Source organism: Podarcis bocagei, assembly GCF_964188305.1.
Source record: "Podarcis bocagei genome assembly, chromosome: Z".
NCBI lineage: Eukaryota > Metazoa > Chordata > Lepidosauria > Squamata > Lacertidae > Podarcis > Podarcis bocagei.
The window spans coordinates 705,226-726,268 of NC_138140.1; the positions used below are offsets into that span (position 1 = coordinate 705,226).

Sequence of the window (21,043 nt, forward strand, 5' to 3'; positions counted from 1 at the left end):
CAAATGTCACTACTGTTTGTTATCGTTCCTTCGATGTTTGCAATTTCAACTATCATCATTGCTTGTCTTATTCTTGTTGCAATGCAACAGTACTTCGCCACAGGCCTGTTGATTTTGGGATCTTTGTCAGCTGAGAGGTGTCTGATATAGGTGTCGTCTGTACTACGAGGTATTTTCCTCAGAATCGGCTCAATCAGCTCTTTTCTTGAGTCTCGATATAATGGACAGTATAAGATGACATGCCCAATGGTTTCTATTTCGTTGCTGTTACAGGGACATAATCTTTGTTCGATCGGTATTTTGTTGTATCTTCCCTCTAGAAGAGCTGAAGGGAGAACGTTAAAGCAGGCCACGTTTGACTCCCATCATCCCTAGCTCCCAGGAGCAGTGGTCAGGGAAGATGGGAATTGTAGTCCCCAAACAGCAGGAAGGCCACGTTTGACTCCCATCATCCCTAGCTCCCAGGAGCAGTGGTCAGGGAAGATGGGAATTGTAGTCCCCAAACAGCTAGAGGGCCACGTTTGACTCCCATCATCCCTAGCTCCCAGGAGCAGTGGTCAGGGAAGATGGGAATTGTAGTCCCCAAACAGCTAGAGGGCCACGTTTGACTCCCATCATCCCTAGCTCCCAGGAGCAGTGGTCAGGGAAGATGGGAATTGTAGTCCCCAAACAGCAGGAAGGCCACGTTTGACTCCCATCATCCCTAGCTCCCAGGAGAAGTGGTCAGGGAAGATGGGAATTGTAGTCCCCAAACAGCTAGAGGGCCACGTTTGACTCCCATCATCCCTAGCTCCCAGGAGCAGTGGTCAGGGAAGATGGGAATTGTAGTCCCCAAACAGCTAGAGGGCCACGTTTGACTCCCATCATCCCTAGCTCCCAGGAGCAGTGGTCAGGGAAGATGGGAATTGTAGTCCCCAAACAGCTAGAGGGCCACGTTTGACTCCCGTCATCCCTAGCTCCCAGGAGCAGTGGTGAGGGAAGATGGGAATTGTAGTCCCCAAACAGCTAGAGGGCCACGTTTGACTCCCATCATCCCTAGCTCCCAGGAGCAGTGGTCAGGGAAGATGGGAATTGTAGTCCCCAAACAGCTAGAGGGCCACGTTTGACTCCCATCATCCCTAGCTCCCAGGAGCAGTGGTCAGGGAAGATGGGAATTGTAGTCCCCAAACAGCTAGAGGGCCACGTTTGACTCCCATCATCCCTAGCTCCCAGGAGCAGTGCTCAGGGAAGATGGGAATTGTAGTCCCCAAACAGCTAGAGGGCCACGTTTGACTCCCATCATCCCTAGCTCCCAGGAGCAGTGGTCAGGGAAGATGGGAATTGTAGTCCCCAAAAAGCTAGAGGGCCACATTTGACTCCCATCATCCCTAGCTCCCAGGAGCAGTGGTCAGGGAAGATGGGAATTGTAGTCCCCAAACAGCTAGAGGGCCACGTTTGACTCCCATCATTCATCCCTAGCTCCCAGGAGCAGTGGTCAGGGAAGATGGGAATTGTAGTCCCCAAACAGCTAGAGGGCCACGTTTGACTCCCATCATCCCTAGCTCCCAGGAGCAGTGGTCAGGGATGATGGGAATTGTAGTCCCCAAACAGCTAGAGGGCCACGTTTGACTCCCATCATCCCTAGCTCCCAGGAGCAGTGGTCAGGGAAGATGGGAATTGTAGTCCCCAAACAGCTAGAGGGCCACGTTTGACTCCCATCATTCATCCCTAGCTCCCAGGAGCAGTGGTCAGGGAAGATGGGAATTGTAGTCCCCAAACAGCCAGAAGGCCATGTTTGACTCCCATCATCCTTAGCTCCCAGGAGCAGTGGTCAGGGAAGATGGGAATTGTAGTCCCCACACAGCTAGAGGGCCACGTTTGACTCCCATCATCCCTAGCTCCCAGGAGCACTGGTCAGGGAAGATGGGAATTGTAGTCCCCACACAGCTAGAGGGCCACGTTTGACTCCCATCATCCCTAGCTCCCAGGAGCAGTGGTCAGGGAAGATGGAAATTGTAGTCCCCAAACAGCTAGAGGGCCACGTTTGACTCCCATCATCCCTAGCTCCCAGGAGCAGTGGTCAGGGAAGATGGGAATTGTAGTCCCCAAACAGTAGAGGGCCACGTTTGACTCCCATCATCCCTAGCTCCCAGGAGCAGTGGTCAGGGAAGATGGGAATTGTAGTCCCCAAACAGCTAGAGGGCCACGTTTGACTCCCATCATTCCTAGCTCCCAGGAGCAGTGGTCAGGGATGATGGGAATTGTAGTCCCCAAACAGCTAGAGGGCCACGTTTGACTCCCATCATTCATCCCTAGCTCCCAGGAGCAGTGGTCAGGGAAGATGGGAATTGTAGTCCCCAAACAGCTAGAGGGCCACGTTTGACTCCCATCATCCCTAGCTCCCAGGAGCAGTGGTCAGGGAAGATGGGAATTGTAGTCCCCAAACAGCTAGAGGGCCACATTTGACTCCCATCATTCATCCCTAGCTCCCAGGAGCAGTGGTCAGGGAAGATGGGAATTGTAGTCCCCAAACAGCTAGAGGGCCACGTTTGACTCCCATCATCCCTAGCTCCCAGGAGCAGTGGTCAGGGAAGATGGGAATTGTAGTCCCCAAACAGCTAGAGGGCCACATTTGACTCCCATCATTCATCCCTAGCTCCCAGGAGCAGTGGTCAGGGAAGATGGGAATTGTAGTCCCCAAACTGCTGGAGGGCCACTTTTGACTCCCCTCATCCCTAGTTCCCAGGAGCAGTGGTCAGGGAAGATGGGAATTGTAGTCCCCAAACAGCTAGAGGGCCACGTTTGACTCCCATCATCCCTAGCTCCCAGGAGCAGTGGTCAGGGATGATGGGAATTGTAGTCCCCAAACAGCTAGAGGGCTACGTTTGACTCCCATCATCCCTAGCTCCCAGGAGCAGTGGTCAGGGAAGATGGGAATTGTAGTCCCCACACAGCTAAATGGCCACGTTTGACTCCCGTCATCCCTAGCTCCCAGGAGCAGTGGTCAGGGAAGATGGGAAATGTAGTCCCCAAACAGCTAGAGGGCCACATTTGACTCCCATCATTCATCCCTAGCTCCCAGGAGCAGTGGTCAGGGAAGATGGGAATTGTAGTCCCCAAACAGCTAGAGGGCCACGTTTGACTCCCAACATCCCTAGCTCCCAGGAGCAATGGTCAGGGAAGATGGGAATTGTAGTCCCCAAACAGCCGGAAGGCCACGTTTGACTCCCATCATTCATCCCTAGCTCCCAGGAGCAGTGGTCAGGGAAGATGGGAAATGTAGTCCCCAAACAGCTAGAGGGCCACGTTTGACTCCCATCATTCATTCCTAGCTCCCAGGAGCAGTGGTCAGGGAAGATGGGAATTGTAGTCCCCAAACAGCTTGAGGGCCACGTTTGACTCCCATCATCCCTAGCTCCCAGGAGCAGTGGTGAGGGAAGATGGTAATTGTGGTCCCCACACAGCTAGAGGGCCACGTTTGACTCCCATCATCACTAGCTCCCAGGAGCAGTGGTCAGGGAAGATGGGAATTGTAGTCCCCAAACAGCCGGAAGGCCACATTTGAGTCCCATCATCCCTAGCTCCCAGGAGCAGTGGTCAGGGAAGATGGGAATTGTAGTCCCCAAACAGCTAGAGGGCCACATTTCACTCCCATCATCCCTAGCTCCCAGGAGCAGTGGTCAGGGAAGATGGGAATTGTAGTCTCCAAACTGCTGGAGGGCCACCTTTGACTCCCATCATCCCTAGTTCCCAGGAGCAGTGGTCAGGGAAGATGGGAATTGTAGTCCCCAAACTGCTGGAGGGCCACCTTTGACTCCCATCATCCCTAGCTCCCAGGAGCAGTGGTCAGGGAAGATGGGAATTGTAGTCCCCAAACAGCTAGAGGGCCACGTTTGACTCCCATCATTCATCCCTAGCTCCCAGGAGCAGTGGTCAGGGAAGATGGGAAATGTAGTCTCCAAAGAGCCGGAAGACCACGTTTGACTCCCATCATCCCTAGCTCCCAGGAGCAGTGGTCAGGGATGATGGGAATTGTAGTCTCCAAACTGCTGGAGGGCCACTTGTGACTCCCATCATCCCTAGCTCCCAGGAGCAGTGGTCAGGGAAGATGGGAATTGTAGTCCCCAAACAACTAGAGGGCCACGTTTGACCACCATCATCCCTAGCTCCCAGGAGCAGTGGTCAGGGAAGATGGGAATTGTAGTCCCCAAACAGCTAGAGGGCCACATTTGACTCCCATCATCCCTAGCTCCCAGGAGCAGTGGTCAGGGAAGATGGGAATTGTAGTCCCCAAACAGCTAGAGGGCCACGTTTGACTCCCATCATCCCTAGCTCCCAGGAGCAGTGGTCAGGGAAGATGGGAATTGTAGTCCCCAAACAACTAGAGGGCCACGTTTGACTCCCATCATCCCTAGCTCCCAGGAGCAGTGGTCAGGGAAGATGGGAATTGTAGTCCCCACACAGCTAGAGGGCCACGTTTGACTCCCATCATTCATCCCTAGCTCCCAGGAGCAGTGGTCAGGGAAGATGGGAATTGTAGTCCCCAAACAGCTAGAGGGCCACGTTTGACTCCCATCATTCATCCCTAGCTCCCAGGAGCAGTGGTCAGGGAAGATGGGAATTGTAGTCCCCAAACAGCTAGAGGGCCACGTTTGACTCCCATCATTCATCCCTAGCTCCCAGGAGCAGTGGTCAGGGAAGATGGGAATTGTAGTCCCCAAACAGCTAGAGGGCCACGTTTGACTCCCATCATCCCTAGCTCCCAGGAGCAGTGGTCAGGGAAGATGGGAATTGTAGTCCCCAAACAACTAGAGGGCCACGTTTGACTCCCATCATCCCTAGCTCCCAGGAGCAGTGGTCAGGTAAGATGGGAATTGTAGTCCCCACACAGCTAGAGGGCCACGTTTGACTCCCATCATTCATCCCTAGCTCCCAGGAGCAGTGGTCAGGGAAGATGGGAATTGTAGTCCCTAAACAGCTAGAGGGCCACATTTGACTCCCATCATCCCTAGCTCCCAGGAGCAGTGGTCAGGGATGATGGGAATTGTAGTCCCCAAACAGCCAGAAGGCCATGTTTGACTCCCATCATCCCTAGCTCCCAGGAGCAGTGGTCAGGGAAGATGGGAATTGTAGTCCCCAAACTGCTGGAGGGCCACGTTTGACTCCCATCATCCTTAGCTCCCAGGAGCAGTGGTCAGGGAAGATGGGAATTGTAGTCCCCACACAGCTAGAGGGCCACGTTTGACTCCCATCATCCCTAGCTCCCAGGAGCACTGGTCAGGGAAGATGGGAATTGTAGTCCCCACACAGCTAGAGGGCCACGTTTGACTCCCATCATCCCTAGCTCCCAGGAGCAGTGGTCAGGGAAGATGGAAATTGTAGTCCCCAAACAGCTAGAGGGCCACGTTTGACTCCCATCATCCCTAGCTCCCAGGAGCAGTGGTCAGGGAAGATGGGAATTGTAGTCCCCAAACAGTAGAGGGCCACGTTTGACTCCCATCATCCCTAGCTCCCAGGAGCAGTGGTCAGGGAAGATGGGAATTGTAGTCCCCAAACAGCTAGAGGGCCACGTTTGACTCCCATCATTCCTAGCTCCCAGGAGCAGTGGTCAGGGATGATGGGAATTGTAGTCCCCAAACAGCTAGAGGGCCACGTTTGACTCCCATCATTCATCCCTAGCTCCCAGGAGCAGTGGTCAGGGAAGATGGGAATTGTAGTCCCCAAACAGCTAGAGGGCCACGTTTGACTCCCATCATCCCTAGCTCCCAGGAGCAGTGGTCAGGGAAGATGGGAATTGTAGTCCCCAAACAGCTAGAGGGCCACATTTGACTCCCATCATTCATCCCTAGCTCCCAGGAGCAGTGGTCAGGGAAGATGGGAATTGTAGTCCCCAAACAGCTAGAGGGCCACGTTTGACTCCCATCATCCCTAGCTCCCAGGAGCAGTGGTCAGGGAAGATGGGAATTGTAGTCCCCAAACAGCTAGAGGGCCACATTTGACTCCCATCATTCATCCCTAGCTCCCAGGAGCAGTGGTCAGGGAAGATGGGAATTGTAGTCCCCAAACTGCTGGAGGGCCACTTTTGACTCCCCTCATCCCTAGTTCCCAGGAGCAGTGGTCAGGGAAGATGGGAATTGTAGTCCCCAAACAGCTAGAGGGCCACGTTTAACTCCCATCATTCATCCCTAGCTCCCAGGAGCAGTGGTCAGGGAAGATGGGAAATGTAGTCCCCAAACAGCTAGAGGGCCACGTTTGACTCCCATCATCCCTAGCTCCCAGGAGCAGTGGTCAGGGATGATGGGAATTGTAGTCCCCAAACAGCTAGAGGGCTACGTTTGACTCCCATCATCCCTAGCTCCCAGGAGCAGTGGTCAGGGAAGATGGGAATTGTAGTCCCCACACAGCTAAATGGCCACGTTTGACTCCCGTCATCCCTAGCTCCCAGGAGCAGTGGTCAGGGAAGATGGGAAATGTAGTCACCAAACAGCTAGAGGGCCACATTTGACTCCCCTCATCCCTAGTTCCCAGGAGCAGTGGTAAGGGAAGATGGGAATTGTAGTCCCCAAAGAGCCAGAAGGCCACGTTTGACTCCCATCATTCATTCCTAGCTCCCAGGAGCAGTGGTCAGGGAAGATGGGAATTGTAGTCCCCAAACAGCTAGAGGGCCACGTTTGACTCCCAACATCCCTAGCTCCCAGGAGCAATGGTCAGGGAAGATGGGAATTGTAGTCCCCAAACAGCCGGAAGGCCACGTTTGACTCCCATCATTCATCCCTAGCTCCCAGGAGCAGTGGTCAGGGAAGATGGGAAATGTAGTCCCCAAACAGCTAGAGGGCCACGTTTGACTCCCATCATTCATTCCTAGCTCCCAGGAGCAGTGGTCAGGGAAGATGGGAATTGTAGTCCCCAAACAGCTAGAGGGCCACGTTTGACTCCCAACATCCCTAGCTCCCAGGAGCAATGGTCAGGGAAGATGGGAATTGTAGTCCCCAAACAGCCGGAAGGCCACGTTTGACTCCCATCATTCATCCCTAGCTCCCAGGAGCAGTGGTCAGGGAAGATGGGAAATGTAGTCCCCAAACAGCTAGAGGGCCACGTTTGACTCCCATCATTCATTCCTAGCTCCCAGGAGCAGTGGTCAGGGAAGATGGGAATTGTAGTCCCCAAACAGCTTGAGGGCCACGTTTGACTCCCATCATCCCTAGCTCCCAGGAGCAGTGGTGAGGGAAGATGGTAATTGTGGTCCCCACACAGCTAGAGGGCCACGTTTGACTCCCATCATCACTAGCTCCCAGGAGCAGTGGTCAGGGAAGATGGGAATTGTAGTCCCCAAACAGCCGGAAGGCCACATTTGAGTCCCATCATCCCTAGCTCCCAGGAGCAGTGGTCAGGGAAGATGGGAATTGTAGTCCCCAAACAGCTAGAGGGCCGCATTTGACTCCCATCATCCTTAGCTCCGAGGAGCAGTGGTCAGGGAAGATGGGAATTGTAGTCCCCAAACAGCCGGAAGGCCACATTTGACTCCCATCACCCATAAGCTGCCAGGAGCAGTGGTCAGGGAAGATGGGAATTGTAGTCCCCAAACAGCTAGAGGGCCACATTTCACTCCCATCATCCCTAGCTCCCAGGAGCAGTGGTCAGGGAAGATGGGAATTGTAGTCTCCAAACTGCTGGAGGGCCACCTTTGACTCCCATCATCCCTAGTTCCCAGGAGCAGTGGTCAGGGAAGATGGGAATTGTAGTCCCCAAACTGCTGGAGGGCCACCTTTGACTCCCATCATCCCTAGCTCCCAGGAGCAGTGGTCAGGGAAGATGGGAATTGTAGTCCCCAAACAGCTAGAGGGCCACGTTTGACTCCCATCATTCATCCCTAGCTCCCAGGAGCAGTGGTCAGGGAAGATGGGAAATGTAGTCTCCAAAGAGCCGGAAGACCACGTTTGACTCCCATCATCCCTAGCTCCCAGGAGCAGTGGTCAGGGATGATGGGAATTGTAGTCTCCAAACTGCTGGAGGGCCACTTGTGACTCCCATCATCCCTAGCTCCCAGGAGCAGTGGTCAGGGAAGATGGGAATTGTAGTCCCCAAACAACTAGAGGGCCACGTTTGACCACCATCATCACTAGCTCCCAGGAGCAGTGGTCAGGGAAGATGGGAATTGTAGTCCCCAAACAGCTAGAGGGCCACATTTGACTCCCATCATCCCTAGCTCCCAGGAGCAGTGGTCAGGGAAGATGGGAATTGTAGTCCCCAAACAGCTAGAGGGCCACGTTTGACTCCCATCATCCCTAGCTCCCAGGAGCAGTGGTCAGGGAAGATGGGAATTGTAGTCCCCAAACAACTAGAGGGCCACGTTTGACTCCCCTCATCCCTAGCTCCCAGGAGCAGTGGTCAGGGAAGATGGGAATTATAGTCACCAAACAGCTAGAGGGCCACGTTTGACTCCCATCATCCCTAGCTCCCAGGAGCAGTGGTCAGGGAAGATGGGAATTGTATTCCCCATACAGCCGGAATGCCACGTTTGACTCCCATGATCCCTAGCTCCCAGGAGCAGTGGTCAGGGAAGATGGGAATTGTAGTCCCCAAACAGGTAGAGGGCCACGTTTGACTCCCCTCATCCCTAGCTCCCAGGAGCAGTGGTCAGGGAAGATGGGAATTGTAGTCCCCAAACAACTAGAGGGCCACGTTTGACTCCCATCATCCCTAGCTCCCAGGAGCAGCGGTCAGGGAAGATGGGAAATGTAGTCCCCAAACAGCTAGAGGGCCACGTTTGACTCCCGTCATCCCTAGCTCCCAGGAGCAGTGGTCAGGGAAGATGGGAAATGTAGTCACCAAACAGCTAGAGGGCCACATTTGACTCCCCTCATCCCTAGTTCCCAGGAGCAGTGGTAAGGGAAGATGGGAATTGTAGTCCCCAAAGAGCCAGAAGGCCACGTTTGACTCCCATCATTCATTCCTAGCTCCCAGGAGCAGTGGTCAGGGAAGATGGGAATTGTAGTCCCCAAACAGCTAGAGGGCCACGTTTGACTCCCAACATCCCTAGCTCCCAGGAGCAATGGTCAGGGAAGATGGGAATTGTAGTCCCCAAACAGCCGGAAGGCCACGTTTGACTCCCATCATTCATCCCTAGCTCCCAGGAGCAGTGGTCAGGGAAGATGGGAAATGTAGTCCCCAAACAGCTAGAGGGCCACGTTTGACTCCCATCATTCATTCCTAGCTCCCAGGAGCAGTGGTCAGGGAAGATGGGAATTGTAGTCCCCAAACAGCTAGAGGGCCACGTTTGACTCCCAACATCCCTAGCTCCCAGGAGCAATGGTCAGGGAAGATGGGAATTGTAGTCCCCAAACAGCCGGAAGGCCACGTTTGACTCCCATCATTCATCCCTAGCTCCCAGGAGCAGTGGTCAGGGAAGATGGGAAATGTAGTCCCCAAACAGCTAGAGGGCCACGTTTGACTCCCATCATTCATTCCTAGCTCCCAGGAGCAGTGGTCAGGGAAGATGGGAATTGTAGTCCCCAAACAGCTTGAGGGCCACGTTTGACTCCCATCATCCCTAGCTCCCAGGAGCAGTGGTGAGGGAAGATGGTAATTGTGGTCCCCACACAGCTAGAGGGCCACGTTTGACTCCCATCATCACTAGCTCCCAGGAGCAGTGGTCAGGGAAGATGGGAATTGTAGTCCCCAAACAGCCGGAAGGCCACATTTGAGTCCCATCATCCCTAGCTCCCAGGAGCAGTGGTCAGGGAAGATGGGAATTGTAGTCCCCAAACAGCTAGAGGGCCGCATTTGACTCCCATCATCCTTAGCTCCGAGGAGCAGTGGTCAGGGAAGATGGGAATTGTAGTCCCCAAACAGCCGGAAGGCCACATTTGACTCCCATCACCCATAAGCTGCCAGGAGCAGTGGTCAGGGAAGATGGGAATTGTAGTCCCCAAACAGCTAGAGGGCCACATTTCACTCCCATCATCCCTAGCTCCCAGGAGCAGTGGTCAGGGAAGATGGGAATTGTAGTCTCCAAACTGCTGGAGGGCCACCTTTGACTCCCATCATCCCTAGTTCCCAGGAGCAGTGGTCAGGGAAGATGGGAATTGTAGTCCCCAAACTGCTGGAGGGCCACCTTTGACTCCCATCATCCCTAGCTCCCAGGAGCAGTGGTCAGGGAAGATGGGAATTGTAGTCCCCAAACAGCTAGAGGGCCACGTTTGACTCCCATCATTCATCCCTAGCTCCCAGGAGCAGTGGTCAGGGAAGATGGGAAATGTAGTCTCCAAAGAGCCGGAAGACCACGTTTGACTCCCATCATCCCTAGCTCCCAGGAGCAGTTGTCAGGAATGATGGGAATTGTAGTCTCCAAACTGCTGGAGGGCCACTTGTGACTCCCATCATCCCTAGCTCCCAGGAGCAGTGGTCAGGGAAGATGGGAATTGTAGTCCCCAAACAACTAGAGGGCCACGTTTGACCACCATCATCACTAGCTCCCAGGAGCAGTGGTCAGGGAAGATGGGAATTGTAGTCCCCAAACAGCTAGAGGGCCACATTTGACTCCCATCATCCCTAGCTCCCAGGAGCAGTGGTCAGGGAAGATGGGAATTGTAGTCCCCAAACAGCTAGAGGGCCACGTTTGACTCCCATCATCCCTAGCTCCCAGGAGCAGTGGTCAGGGAAGATGGGAATTGTAGTCCCCAAACAACTAGAGGGCCACGTTTGACTCCCCTCATCCCTAGCTCCCAGGAGCAGTGGTCAGGGAAGATGGGAATTGTAGTCCCCAAACAGCTAGAGGGCCACGTTTGACTCCCATCATCCCTAGCTCCCAGGAGCAGTGGTCAGGGAAGATGGGAATTGTAGTCCCCAAACAACTAGAGGGCCACGTTTGACTCCCCTCATCCCTAGCTCCCAGGAGCAGTGGTCAGGGAAGATGGGAATTATAGTCACCAAACAGCTAGAGGGCCACGTTTGACTCCCATCATCCCTAGCTCCCAGGAGCAGTGGTCAGGGAAGATGGGAATTGTATTCCCCATACAGCCGGAATGCCACGTTTGACTCCCATGATCCCTAGCTCCCAGGAGCAGTGGTCAGGGAAGATGGGAATTGTAGTCCCTAAACAGCTAGAGGGCCACATTTGACTCCCATCATCCCTAGCTCCCAGGAGCAGTGGTCAGGGATGATGGGAATTGTAGTCCCCAAACAGCCAGAAGGCCATGTTTGACTCCCATCATCCCTAGCTCCCAGGAGCAGTGGTCAGGGAAGATGGGAATTGTAGTCCCCAAACTGCTGGAGGGCCACGTTTGACTCCCATCATCCTTAGCTCCCAGGAGCAGTGGTCAGGGAAGATGGGAATTGTAGTCCCCACACAGCTAGAGGGCCACGTTTGACTCCCATCATCCCTAGCTCCCAGGAGCACTGGTCAGGGAAGATGGGAATTGTAGTCCCCACACAGCTAGAGGGCCACGTTTGACTCCCATCATCCCTAGCTCCCAGGAGCAGTGGTCAGGGAAGATGGAAATTGTAGTCCCCAAACAGCTAGAGGGCCACGTTTGACTCCCATCATCCCTAGCTCCCAGGAGCAGTGGTCAGGGAAGATGGGAATTGTAGTCCCCAAACAGCTAGAGGGCCACGTTTGACTCCCATCATCCCTAGCTCCCAGGAGCAGTGGTCAGGGAAGATGGGAATTGTAGTCCCCAAACAGCTAGAGGGCCACGTTTGACTCCCATCATTCCTAGCTCCCAGGAGCAGTGGTCAGGGATGATGGGAATTGTAGTCCCCAAACAGCTAGAGGGCCACGTTTGACTCCCATCATTCATCCCTAGCTCCCAGGAGCAGTGGTCAGGGAAGATGGGAATTGTAGTCCCCAAACAGCTAGAGGGCCACGTTTGACTCCCATCATCCCTAGCTCCCAGGAGCAGTGGTCAGGGAAGATGGGAATTGTAGTCCCCAAACAGCTAGAGGGCCACATTTGACTCCCATCATTCATCCCTAGCTCCCAGGAGCAGTGGTCAGGGAAGATGGGAATTGTAGTCCCCAAACAGCTAGAGGGCCACGTTTGACTCCCATCATCCCTAGCTCCCAGGAGCAGTGGTCAGGGAAGATGGGAATTGTAGTCCCCAAACAGCTAGAGGGCCACATTTGACTCCCATCATTCATCCCTAGCTCCCAGGAGCAGTGGTCAGGGAAGATGGGAATTGTAGTCCCCAAACTGCTGGAGGGCCACTTTTGACTCCCCTCATCCCTAGTTCCCAGGAGCAGTGGTCAGGGAAGATGGGAATTGTAGTCCCCAAACAGCTAGAGGGCCACGTTTAACTCCCATCATTCATCCCTAGCTCCCAGGAGCAGTGGTCAGGGAAGATGGGAAATGTAGTCCCCAAACAGCTAGAGGGCCACGTTTGACTCCCATCATCCCTAGCTCCCAGGAGCAGTGGTCAGGGATGATGGGAATTGTAGTCCCCAAACAGCTAGAGGGCTACGTTTGACTCCCATCATCCCTAGCTCCCAGGAGCAGTGGTCAGGGAAGATGGGAATTGTAGTCCCCACACAGCTAAATGGCCACGTTTGACTCCCGTCATCCCTAGCTCCCAGGAGCAGTGGTCAGGGAAGATGGGAAATGTAGTCACCAAACAGCTAGAGGGCCACATTTGACTCCCCTCATCCCTAGTTCCCAGGAGCAGTGGTAAGGGAAGATGGGAATTGTAGTCCCCAAAGAGCCAGAAGGCCACGTTTGACTCCCTTCATTCATTCCTAGCTCCCAGGAGCAGTGGTCAGGGAAGATGGGAATTGTAGTCCCCAAACAGCTAGAGGGCCACGTTTGACTCCCAACATCCCTAGCTCCCAGGAGCAATGGTCAGGGAAGATGGGAATTGTAGTCCCCAAACAGCCGGAAGGCTACGTTTGACTCCCATCATTCATCCCTAGCTCCCAGGAGCAGTGGTCAGGGAAGATGGGAAATGTAGTCCCCAAACAGCTAGAGGGCCACGTTTGACTCCCATCATTCATTCCTAGCTCCCAGGAGCAGTGGTCAGGGAAGATGGGAATTGTAGTCCCCAAACAGCTAGAGGGCCACGTTTGACTCCCAACATCCCTAGCTCCCAGGAGCAATGGTCAGGGAAGATGGGAATTGTAGTCCCCAAACAGCCGGAAGGCCACGTTTGACTCCCATCATTCATCCCTAGCTCCCAGGAGCAGTGGTCAGGGAAGATGGGAAATGTAGTCCCCAAACAGCTAGAGGGCCACGTTTGACTCCCATCATTCATTCCTAGCTCCCAGGAGCAGTGGTCAGGGAAGATGGGAATTGTAGTCCCCAAACAGCTTGAGGGCCACGTTTGACTCCCATCATCCCTAGCTCCCAGGAGCAGTGGTGAGGGAAGATGGTAATTGTGGTCCCCACACAGCTAGAGGGCCACGTTTGACTCCCATCATCACTAGCTCCCAGGAGCAGTGGTCAGGGAAGATGGGAATTGTAGTCCCCAAACAGCCGGAAGGCCACATTTGAGTCCCATCATCCCTAGCTCCCAGGAGCAGTGGTCAGGGAAGATGGGAATTGTAGTCCCCAAACAGCTAGAGGGCCGCATTTGACTCCCATCATCCTTAGCTCCGAGGAGCAGTGGTCAGGGAAGATGGGAATTGTAGTCCCCAAACAGCCGGAAGGCCACATTTGACTCCCATCACCCATAAGCTGCCAGGAGCAGTGGTCAGGGAAGATGGGAATTGTAGTCCCCAAACAGCTAGAGGGCCACATTTCACTCCCATCATCCCTAGCTCCCAGGAGCAGTGGTCAGGGAAGATGGGAATTGTAGTCCCCAAACAGCTAGAGGGCCACCTTTGACTCCCATCATCCCTAGTTCCCAGGAGCAGTGGTCAGGGAAGATGGGAATTGTAGTCCCCAAACTGCTGGAGGGCCACCTTTGACTCCCATCATCCCTAGCTCCCAGGAGCAGTGGTCAGGGAAGATGGGAATTGTAGTCCCCAAACAGCTAGAGGGCCACGTTTGACTCCCATCATTCATCCCTAGCTCCCAGGAGCAGTGGTCAGGGAAGATGGGAAATGTAGTCTCCAAAGAGCCGGAAGACCACGTTTGACTCCCATCATCCCTAGCTCCCAGGAGCAGTGGTCAGGGATGATGGGAATTGTAGTCTCCAAACTGCTGGAGGGCCACTTGTGACTCCCATCATCCCTAGCTCCCAGGAGCAGTGGTCAGGGAAGATGGGAATTGTAGTCCCCAAACAACTAGAGGGCCACGTTTGACCACCATCATCACTAGCTCCCAGGAGCAGTGGTCAGGGAAGATGGGAATTGTAGTCCCCAAACAGCTAGAGGGCCACATTTGACTCCCATCATCCCTAGCTCCCAGGAGCAGTGGTCAGGGAAGATGGGAATTGTAGTCCCCAAACAGCTAGAGGGCCACGTTTGACTCCCATCATCCCTAGCTCCCAGGAGCAGTGGTCAGGGAAGATGGGAATTGTAGTCCCCAAACAACTAGAGGGCCACGTTTGACTCCCATCATCCCTAGCTCCCAGGAGCAGTGGTCAGGGAAGATGGGAATTGTAGTCCCCACACAGCTAGAGGGCCACGTTTGACTCCCATCATTCATCCCTAGCTCCCAGGAGCAGTGGTCAGGGAAGATGGGAATTGTAGTCCCCAAACAGCTAGAGGGCCACGTTTGACTCCCATCATTCATCCCTAGCTCCCAGGAGCAGTGGTCAGGGAAGATGGGAATTGTAGTCCCCAAACAGCTAGAGGGCCACGTTTGACTCCCATCATTCATCCCTAGCTCCCAGGAGCAGTGGTCAGGGAAGATGGGAATTGTAGTCCCCAAACAACTAGAGGGCCACGTTTGACTCCCATCATCCCTAGCTCCCAGGAGCAGTGGTCAGGGAAGATGGGAATTGTAGTCCCCAAACAACTAGAGGGCCACGTTTGACTCCCGTCATCCCTAGCTCCCAGGAGCAGTGGTCAGGGAAGATGGGAATTGTAGTCCCCAAACAACTAGAGGGCCACGTTTGACTCCCATCATCCCTAGCTCCCAGGAGCAGCGGTCAGGGAAGATGGGAATTGTAGTCCCCAAACAGCTAGAGGGCCACGTTTGACTCCCATCATCCCTAGCTCCCAGGAGCAGTGGTCAGGGAAGATGGGAATTGTAGTCCCCAAACAACTAGAGGGCCACGTTTGACTCCCATCATCCCTAGCTCCCAGGAGCAGTGGTCAGGGAAGATGGGAATTGTATTCCCCACACAGCTAGAGGGCCACGTTTGACTCCCATCATTCATCCCTAGCTCCCAGGAGCAGTGGTCAGGGAAGATGGGAATTGTAGTCCCCACACAGCTAGAGGGCCACGTTTGACTCCCATCATTCATCCCTAGCTCCCAGGAGCAGTGGTCAGGGAAGATGGGAATTGTAGTCCCCACACAGCTAGAGGGCCACGTTTGACTCCCATCATTCATCCCTAGCTCCCAGGAGCAGTGGTCAGGGAAGATGGGAATTGTAGTCCCCAAACAGGTAGAGGGCCACGTTTGACTCCCCTCATCCCTAGCTCCCAGGAGCAGTGGTCAGGGAAGATGGGAATTGTAGTCCCCAAACAGGTAGAGGGCCACGTTTGACTCCCCTCATCCCTAGCTCCCAGGAGCAGTGGTGAGGGAAGATGGGAATTGTAGTCCCCAAAAAGCTAGAGGGCCACATTTGACTCCCATCATCCCTAGCTCCCAGGAGCAGCGGTCAGGGAAGATGGGAAATGTAGTCCCCAAACAGCTAGAGGGCCACGTTTGACTCCCATCACCCATAAGCTGCCAGGAGCAGTGGTCAGGGAAAATGGGAATTGTAGTCCCCAAACAACTAGAGGGCCACGTTTGACTCCCATCATCCCTAGCTCCCAGGAGCAGTGGTCAGGGAAGATGGGAATTGTAGTCCCCACACAGCTAGAGGGCCACGTTTGACTCCCATCATTCATCCCTAGCTCCCAGGAGCAGTGGTCAGGGAAGATGGGAATTGTAGTCCCCAAACAGCTAGAGGGCCACGTTTGACTCCCATCATTCATCCCTAGCTCCCAGGAGCAGTGGTGAGGGAAGATGGGAATTGTAGTCCCCAAACAGCTAGAGGGCCACGTTTGACTCCCATCATTCATCCCTAGCTCCCAGGAGCAGTGGTCAGGGAAGATGGGAATTGTAGTCCCCAAACAGGTAGAGGGCCACGTTTGACTCCCCTCATCCCTAGCTCCCAGGAGCAGTGGTGAGGGAAGATGGGAATTGTAGTCCCCAAAAAGCTAGAGGGCCACATTTGACTCCCATCATCCCTAGCTCCCAGGAGCAGCGGTCAGGGAAGATGGGAAATGTAGTCCCCAAACAGCTAGAGGGCCACGTTTGACTCCCATCATCCCTAGCTCCCAGGAGCAGTGGTCAGGGAAGATGGGAAATGTAGTCTCCAAACAGCTAGAGGGCTACGTTTGACTCCCATCATCCCTAGCTCCCAGGAGCAGTGGTCAGGGAAGATGGGAATTGTAGTCCCCACACAGCTAAATGGCCACGTTTGACTCCCGTCATCCCTAGCTCCCAGGAGCAGTGGTCAGGGAAGATGGGAAATGTAGTCTCCAAACAGCCGGAAGGCCACGTTTGACTCCCATCATCCCTAGCTCCCAGGAGCAGTGGTCAGGGAAGATGGGAATTGTAGTCCCCAAACAGCTAGAGGGCCACGTTTGACTCCCATCATCCCTAGCTCCCAGGAGCAGTGGTCAGGGAAGATGGGAATTGTAGTCCCCAAACAGCCGGAAGGCCACGTTTGACTCCCATCATTCATCCCTAGCTCCCAGGAGCAGTGGTCAGGGAAGATGGGAAATGTAGTCCCCATCAGCTAGAGGGCCACATTTGACTCCCATCATCCCTAGCTCCCAGGAGCAGCGGTCAGGGAAGATGGGAAATGTAGTCCCCAAACAGCTAGAGGGCCACGTTTGACTCCCATCATCCCTAGCTCCCAGGAGCAGTGGTCAGGGAAGATGGGAATTGTAGTCCCCAAACAACTAGAGGGCCACGTTTGACTCCCATCATCCCTAGCTCCCAGGAGCAGTGGTCAGGGAAGATGGGAATTGTAGTCCCCACACAGCTAGAGGGCCACGTTTGACTCCCATCATTCATCCCTAGCTCCCAGGAGCAGTGGTCAGGGAAGATGGGAATTGTAGTCCCCAAACAGCTAGAGGGCCACGTTTGACTCCCATCATTCATCCCTAGCTCCCAGGAGCAGTGGTCAGGGAAGATGGGAATTGTAGTCCCCAAACGGCTGGAGGGCCACGTTTGACTCCCCTCATCCCTAGTTCCCAGGAGCAGTGGTCAGGGAAGATGGGAATTGTAGTCCCCAAACAGCCGGAAGGCCACGTTTGACTCCCATCATCCCTAGCTCCCAGGAGCAGTTGTCAGGGAAGATGGGAATTGTAGTCCCCAAACAGCTAGAGGGCCACGTTTGACTCCCCTCATCCCTAGCTCCCAGGAGCAGTGGTCAGGGAAGATGGGAATTGTAGTCCCCAAACAGCTAGAGGGCCACGTTTGACTCCCATCATCCCTAGCTCCCAGGAGCAGTGGTCAGGGAAGATGGGAATTGTAGTCACCAAACAGCTAGAGGGCCACATTTGACTCCCCTCATCCCTAGTTCCCAGGAGCAGTGGTCAGGGAAGATGGGAATTGTAGTCCCCAAACAGCTAGAGGGCCACGTTTGACTCCCATCATCCCTAGCTCCCAGGAGCAGTGGTAAGGGAAGATGGGAATTGTAGTCCCCAAAGAGCCAGAAGGCCACGTTTGACTCCCATCATTCATTCCTAGCTCCCAGGAGCAGTGGTCAGGGAAGATGGGAATTGTAGTCACCATACAGCTAGAGGGCCACGTTTGACTCCCCTCATCCCTAGCTCCCAGGAGCAGTGGTCAGGGAAGATGGGAATTATAGTCACCAAACAGCTAGAGGGCCACATTTGACTCCCATCATCCCTAGCTCCCAGGAGCAGTGGTCAGGGAAGATGGGAATTGTATTCCCCATACAGCCGGAATGCCACGTTTGACTCCCATGATCCCTAGCTCCCAGGAGCAGTGGTCAGGGAAGATGGGAATTGTAGTCCCCAAACAGGTAGAGGGCCACGTTTGACTCCCCTCATCCCTAGCTCCCAGGAGCAGTGGTGAGGGAAGATGGGAATTGTAGTCCCCAAAAAGCTAGAGGGCCACATTTGACTCCCATCATCCCTAGCTCCCAGGAGCAGCGGTCAGGGAAGATGGGAAATGTAGTCCCCAAACAGCTAGAGGGCCACGTTTGACTCCCATCATCCCTAGCTCCCAGGAGCAGTGGTCAGGGAAGATGGGAAATGTAGTCTCCAAACAGCTAGAGGGCTACGTTTGACTCCCATCATCCCTAGCTCCCAGGAGCAGTGGTCAGGGAAGATGGGAATTGTAGTCCCCACACAGCTAAATGGCCACGTTTGACTCCCGTCATCCCTAGCTCCCAGGAGCAGTGGTCAGGGAAGATGGGAAATGTAGTCTCCAAACAGCCGGAAGGCCACGTTTGACTCCCATCATCCCTAGCTCCCAGGAGCAGTGGTCAGGGAAGATGGGAATTGTAGTCCCCAAACAGCTAGAGGGCCACGTTTGACTCCCATCATCCCTAGCTCCCAGGAGCAGTGGTCAGGGAAGATGGGAATTGTAGTCCCCAAACAGCCGGAAGGCCACGTTTGACTCCCATCATTCATCCCTAGCTCCCAGGAGCAGTGGTCAGGGAAGATGGGAAATGTAGTCCCCATCAGCTAGAGGGCCACATTTGACTCCCATCATCCCTAGCTCCCAGGAGCAGCGGTCAGGGAAGATGGGAAATGTAGTCCCCAAACAGCTAGAGGGCCACGTTTGACTCCCATCATCCCTAGCTCCCAGGAGCAGTGGTCAGGGAAGATGGGAATTGTAGTCCCCAAACAACTAGAGGGCCACGTTTGACTCCCATCATCCCTAGCTCCCAGGAGCAGTGGTCAGGGAAGATGGGAATTGTAGTCCCCACACAGCTAGAGGGCCACGTTTGACTCCCATCATTCATCCCTAGCTCCCAGGAGCAGTGGTCAGGGAAGATGGGAATTGTAGTCCCCAAACAGCTAGAGGGCCACGTTTGACTCCCATCATTCATCCCTAGCTCCCAGGAGCAGTGGTCAGGGAAGATGGGAATTGTAGTCCCCAAACGGCTGGAGGGCCACGTTTGACTCCCCTCATCCCTAGTTCCCAGGAGCAGTGGTCAGGGAAGATGGGAATTGTAGTCCCCAAACAGCCGGAAGGCCACGTTTGACTCCCATCATCCCTAGCTCCCAGGAGCAGTTGTCAGGGAAGATGGGAATTGTAGTCCCCAAACAGCTAGAGGGCCACGTTTGACTCCCCTCATCCCTAGCTCCCAGGAGCAGTGGTCAGGGAAGATGGGAATTGTAGTCCCCAAACAGCTAGAGGGCCACGTTTGACTCCCATCATCCCTAGCTCCCAGGAGCAGTGGTCAGGGAAGATGGGAATTGTAGTCACCAAACAGCTAGAGGGCCACATTTGACTCCCCTCATCCCTAGTTCCCAGGAGCAGTGGTCAGGGAAGATGGGAATTGTAGTCCCCAAACAGCTAGAGGGCCACGTTTGACTCCCATCATCCCTAGCTCCCAGGAGCAGTGGTAAGGGAAGATGGGAATTGTAGTCCCCAAAGAGCCAGAAGGCCACGTTTGACTCCCATCATTCATTCCTAGCTCCCAGGAGCAGTGGTCAGGGAAGATGGGAATTGTAGTCACCATACAGCTAGAGGGCCACGTTTGACTCCCCTCATCCCTAGCTCCCAGGAGCAGTGGTCAGGGAAGATGGGAATTATAGTCACCAAACAGCTAGAGGGCCACATTTGACTCCCATCATCCCTAGCTCCCAGGAGCAGTGGTCAGGGAAGATGGGAATTGTATTCCCCATACAGCCGGAATGCCACGTTTGACTCCCATGATCCCTAGCTCCCAGGAGCAGTGGTCAGGGAAGATGGGAATTGTAGTCCCTAAACAGCTAGAGGGCCACATTTGACTCCCCTCATCCCTAGCTCCCAGGAGCAGTGGTCAGGGATGATGGGAATTGTAGTCCCCAAACAGCCAGAAGGCCATGTTTGACTCCCATCATCCCTAGCTCCCAGGAGCAGTGGTCAGGGAAGATGGGAATTGTAGTCCCCAAACAGCCGGAAGGCCATGTTTGACTCCCATCATCCCTAGCTCCCAGGAGCAGTGGTCAGGGTAGATGGGAAGTGTAGTCCCTAAACAGCCGGAAGGCCACGTTTGACTCCCATCACCCATAAGCTGCCAGGAGCAGTGGTCAGGGAAAATGGGAATTGTAGTCCCCAAACACCTAGAGGGCCACATTTGACTCCCATCATCCCTAGTTCCCAGGAGCAGTGGTCAGGGAAGATGGGAATTGTAGTCCCCATTGAGCCGGAAGGCCACGTTTGACTCCCATCATTCATTCCTAGCTCCCAGGAGCAGTGGTCAGGGAAGATGGGAATTGTAGTCACCAAACAGCTAGAGGGCCACGTTTGACTCCCCTCATCCCTAGCTCCCAGGAGCAGTGGTCAGGGATGATGGGAATTGTAGTCCCCAAACAGCTAGAGGGCCACGTTTGACTCCCATCATTCATTCCTAGCTCCCAGGAGCAGTGGTCAGGGAAGATGGGAATTGTAGTCCCCAAACAGCTTGAGGGCCACATTTGACTCCCATCATTCCTAGCTCCCAGGAGCAGTGGTCAGGGAAGATGGGAAATGTAGTCTCCAAACAGCCGGAAGGCCACGTTTGACTCCCATCATCCCTAGCTCCCAGGAGCAGTGGTCAGGGAAGATGGGAATTGTAGTCACCAAACAGCTAGAGGGCCACGTTTGACTCCCCTCATCCCTAGCTCCCAGGAGCACTGGTCAGGGAAGATGGGAATTGTAGTCCCCAAACAGCTAGAGGGCCACGTTTGACTCCCATCATTCCTAGCTCCCAGGAGCAGTGGTCAGGGAAGATGGGAATTGTAGTCCCCACACAGCTAGAGGACCACGTTTGACTCCCATCATCCCTAGCTCCCAGGAGCAGTGGT

The 21,043-nt window shown here is 54.4% G+C and overlaps 1 protein-coding gene across 4 annotated transcripts in view; it reads left to right on the forward strand.

Moving 5' to 3' along the window:
- The window catches only part of NR6A1 (nuclear receptor subfamily 6 group A member 1), a 73,232-nt gene that overhangs the window by 25,195 nt on the left and 26,994 nt on the right, over positions 1–21,043 (forward strand). The gene's annotated exons all lie outside the window — the stretch shown is intronic.